General features: G+C 38.0%; 1 pseudogene; it reads left to right on the top strand.

The window, feature by feature from the left end:
• Nucleotides 1–474: 474 nt before the first annotated feature.
• On the top strand, nt 475–4,126 carry LOC144340205 (myosin light polypeptide 6-like; annotated as a pseudogene).
• The last annotated feature ends 695 nt before the right edge of the window (nt 4,127–4,821 follow it).

Raw genomic sequence — 4,821 nt, forward strand, 5'->3', positions numbered from 1 at the left:
ACCGAAGTGTAATACCTAAACCTATGCAACTCTTAACAAGAAAACTTACAGGAGTAAATCTTTGTTACCATCGGTAATGTTTTCTTAGATATGACACCAAACGCACAAGCAAAAACAACCAAATAGATAAATTGGACTTAATTAATTTTAAAAACTTGGACTTAATTTTTAAAACTTTTGTGCCTCAAAGGATGCCATCAAGAAAGTGAAGAATGAATTACAGAATGGTAGAAAACACTTGTAAATAATATATCTGATAAGGGCCTGGAATCCAAGATACATAAAGACTTCTTACAACTCTCTAGTAAAGAGACAAATAATACAAGTAAGAAAGGGTGAGAGGGTTTGAACAGGTGTTTTTCCAAAGAAGATATACAGATGGCCAATTATCACATGAAAAGATGATCAGCATCCTTAATCATCAGGGAAATGCAAATCAAAACCACAATGAGGTACAACTTCACACCTACCAGGATGGCCAAAAGGAAAAAGACAATAATGCATACTGATGAAGATTTGGAGAGACTGGAATTCTCAATCATTACTGGTGGGAATATAACCTAGTGTAGCCACTTTGGAAAACAGTTTGGCAGTGCCTCAAAATGTTAAATAATGTTAAATAATGTTAAATGTTACCATATGACCCACAAATTCCATCTATAGGTATATAGCCAAGAGAAATGAAAATATATAGCCACACAAAAATTTGTGCACAAATATTCATGGCAACATTATTCATAGCAACCAAGAAGTGGAAACAAGCTGTTCATAATCTGATGAATGGACTTAAAAAAAGGTGGTACATCCGTACAATGGAATATTATCCAGTCATGAAAAGGGATGAAGTATGCAGATGAACCTTGAAAACATTATGCTAAGTGAAAGACGCTGTTACAAAAGACTATGTATTGTATCATTCCACTTATATAAAAGGTCCAGAACAGGTAAATCCATAGAGATAGAAAGTAGATTAGTGGTTGCTAGGGGCTGGTGGATAAGAGGAATGGATAACTAACGCTTATGGGTACAGCATTTCTTTTTGGGTCATGAAAATTTTCTAAAATTAAATAGTGATCATTGCATAGCTCTGTTAATATATAAAAACCCACTGAACTGTATATTTTAAAAGGGTGGGTTTTATGGTATCTGAGTTTTATCCAAATAAAGCTGTTATTAAAAACCATGTAGTCATCTGAAAAATACAAAACAAACATTTGATGAAATTCACTACTCATTTGTGATAACTTTTTTTAAAGTAAACCAAGAATGGAAAGGAGCTTTCTTAAGTTGATAAGGATAACAAAAAAATCACAAACATTATTCTAAGTGAGGAAATAGTAGAAGCTGTTCCTTTACACTCAGGAACAAGACAGAAATGCCAACTATCACCTTTGCTCTTCAGCATTATACTGGTAGTGATAGACAGAAGTAACATTAGAAAAATAAATTAAAGGAAAAGAAGAAATAAAACTGTATTAGGGTTCTCCAGAGGGACAGAACTAATAGGATATATGTATATATGAAAGGGAGTTTATTAAGGAGAATTGACTCAAAGGATCACAAGGTAAAGCCCGATGACAGGCCATCTGCAAGCTGAGGAGCAAGGAGCAGTAGTGGCTCAGTCCCAGTCCCAAAGCCTCAAAAGTAGGGAAGCTGACAGTGCAGCCTTCAGTCTGTGGCTGAAGGCCAGAGAGCCCCTGACAAACCACTGGTGTAAATCCAAGAGTCCAAAGGCCAGAGAACTTGGAGTCTGATGTTCAAGGGCAGGAAGCGTCCAGCACGGGAGAAAGATGAAAGCCAGAAGACTCAGCAAACCAGCTTATTCCACCTTCTTCTGCCTGCTTTTTCTACCGACACTGGCAGGCGATTGGATACCGCCCACCCACACTGAGGGTGGGTCTTCTTATCCCAGTCCACTGACTCAAATGTTAATCTCCTGTGGCAAGACCCTCACAGACACACCCAGAAACAATCCTTTGCATCCTTTAATCTGGTCAAGTTGACACTAATATTAACCATCACAAAAACTGTCATTATTTTAAGAGAATATGATTGTTTACGATAGAAAATCCCAGCAACCTAAAAATTATTGGAAAATAAGCTAATTTAGAAAGGTAGCTAGATGTAAGGTTAAGACACAAAAGTTAATGTATTTTTATATACCAGTATAAAAACCAGTAAGGATGAGTTTTTAAAGGGTCATTTTTTTTTTCACAGCCTCTTATTAGTATTCTGTAAAATTCTGGGAAAAAGTTAGATATTACAAACCTTGTAGTGAAAATTACTTTCAGATTCTCAATTTTGACTGTACATGAGGATCACCTTGACAGATTAAAATATATCCCAATGTCCAGGTCTTGCCCAAGCAATTAAATCAAAATTTCTTATATGAGACTCAAGAATTATGCCTTGTAGAGCTCCCCAGATAATTCCAGTGTGCAGCAAAGGTTAAGAAGAGTAGAGGATTAATCTCATTTACGTTTTTCTGAGATGAAGTAAATGTTATTAGCATAGTATCATGTTCAGATGAACTTGTATTGAATGCAGCATAAAGGATTACTTTTATACAAAGAAGTATCAACAGTTTGATTTCCTTTTAATAAGTCCTCGTAATTCAGTATTTTCTGGATATTTCTAAGGAACTAGAAAAAGGGATGGGAGAACATCTCATGACAGCAGCATTCACTCCAAGGTCCCTAGCTGTGTGTGTCAACAGGCTTTGGGTCTACTTGGTATCCTCAACAAGAGCATTTGCCAATCCAAATCATTTTCTTCCGAGATTCATGTCCTGGGTGTCTCTGGAGATCCATTGCCTTCCCTTTTCTTTTGCCCTTTTGTCCCCCAACATCACCTTCTCAGACTCAGGAGCCACATTTTTGTCACACATTATTATACCTTTTCATAAACACATTCCCTATCCTCACTTTCTTACCCTTGATTATGGTATTCTCACTATTCCATATCATATTTCTAGGAGAGACATACTACCTCCCAGCCACCTCCCCACTCTATTTTCAGCATTCCTGAGATTCCTCAGGAGAATTCTTGCAGCCTGCTCAAGTTTTGGGGATCCACGTTTAATGAATTTCACCGAGTACCCTATTTAACAATGTTACTCCAGCACTCACAATTTTACTTTATTTTTTTCTCATAGCACTTATCTGATATCATTCATGCATACTTTATTTATTTGTTAGCTACCTGTGTTCTAAACTAGAATGTGTGCTCCATAAGGACAAGGACTTTTTTTTTTTTCCCCCCACAAACAAAAAAGTGCCGGGTCACAGCTTGTCACCAGGATATTTGGGAGAGACTGTGGGTGAAGCAGGTTGATCTGGGGGTAATATCTGGAGTTCATTTTTGAACATGTTAAGTTTGAGTGTATATATATATACATATACACACACATATAATCTATTAGATTTAACTAATTTTAAAATAGTTAAAATATTAATTTTTATTAATATATTTTATATTTTATTAATTTTTAATATATTAAATTTAATATTTAACCATGTATAGATTAGATTAGATTAGATAAATATGTGAGACTGGAAGGGAAGGGAAAAATCTAAACTGGAGGTAAATATTTGGGAGTATTTAGACTAAATATGATGTTTAAAACTGTAAGACTGGGCCATTACTCTAGGAAAAGGTGCCACAGAGCTGAGCAGTCAAGGTGTGTGACTTCACTGAGGACCAGACCACAGAATTCAAGGAGGTCTTCTAGCTGTTTGACTGAACAGGTGATGGTAAGATCCTGTACAGTCAGTGTGGGGATGTGATGAGGGTCCTGGGTCAGAACCCCACCGATGCTGAGGTGATTCAAGTCCTGGGGATCCCCAAGAGTCATGAGATGAATGTGAAGGTGCTGGACTTTGGGCACTTCCTGCCCATGCTGCAGGCTGTGGCCAAGGACAGGGACCAGGGCCTATGAGGATTATGTTGAAGGACTTTGTGTATTTGACAAGAAAGGGAAAGGCACCATGATGGGCACTGAAATCTGGTAAGTCCTTGTCACACTGGGTGAGAAGATGATAGAAGTAGAGATGCTAGTGCAGGGCATGAGGACAGCCATGGTTGCATCAACTGTGAAGAGCTTGTTCGTGGGGTGCCACATGGCTAAGGACCTTCTCAGTCTCCCCAGAGCCCGTGCCTTTCCCTGTGGGAGACTTTGTGTCTAGCCTGAAGGCTTTCTAGGCTCTCTTGTCACAGCACCTTTCCTATCTTGTCTCTTTTGGATAATGTTTGGTCTGCTTTTACCAAATAAACTTGCTCTCTCTGTGCCCCCCGACAAATAAATGAAACTATAAGACTGGTAAAGATTACTAAGGAAGTGGGTATAGATAGCAAAGAGATGTCTATGACTAAAACTTGGGGACTACTGATGTTAACAGGTTGGAGCGCCAGTGAGGTATATGGAAATAAAAAGATCATGATATCCTGGAGGCCATGTAAAGAAACTGTTTCCAGGAAAAGGGATCGACCAACTTTGTCAAATGATGCTGATCGCTCAAGCAAAATGTGACCTAAGAATTGACCTTTGAATTCTGAAATATACAAGTCATGGGCGACTTTGGAAAGAGCAGTTTTAGAGAGAATGCTCTGGAAAAGCTAGGTTGGAGTTGGAGCAATAGATTTGGGAGGAGAGGAATTGGAGAAAAATTGGGGAGGAATACTGGAGTGGTTTTCTCGAATAGAAGAGAGGGGATGCAATCTCTTGAGGCTTAGCCTTAAACAGGAACTGTTAAAATCCTCAAGAAGATAATCAGGAAAGCTTATATAAAAACAAAGTCATTTATTATTAATCTCCCCAGCGAG

The sequence above is a fragment of the Macaca mulatta genome, chromosome 3 (genome assembly GCF_049350105.2).
Source record: "Macaca mulatta isolate MMU2019108-1 chromosome 3, T2T-MMU8v2.0, whole genome shotgun sequence".
Lineage (NCBI taxonomy): Eukaryota > Metazoa > Chordata > Mammalia > Primates > Cercopithecidae > Macaca > Macaca mulatta.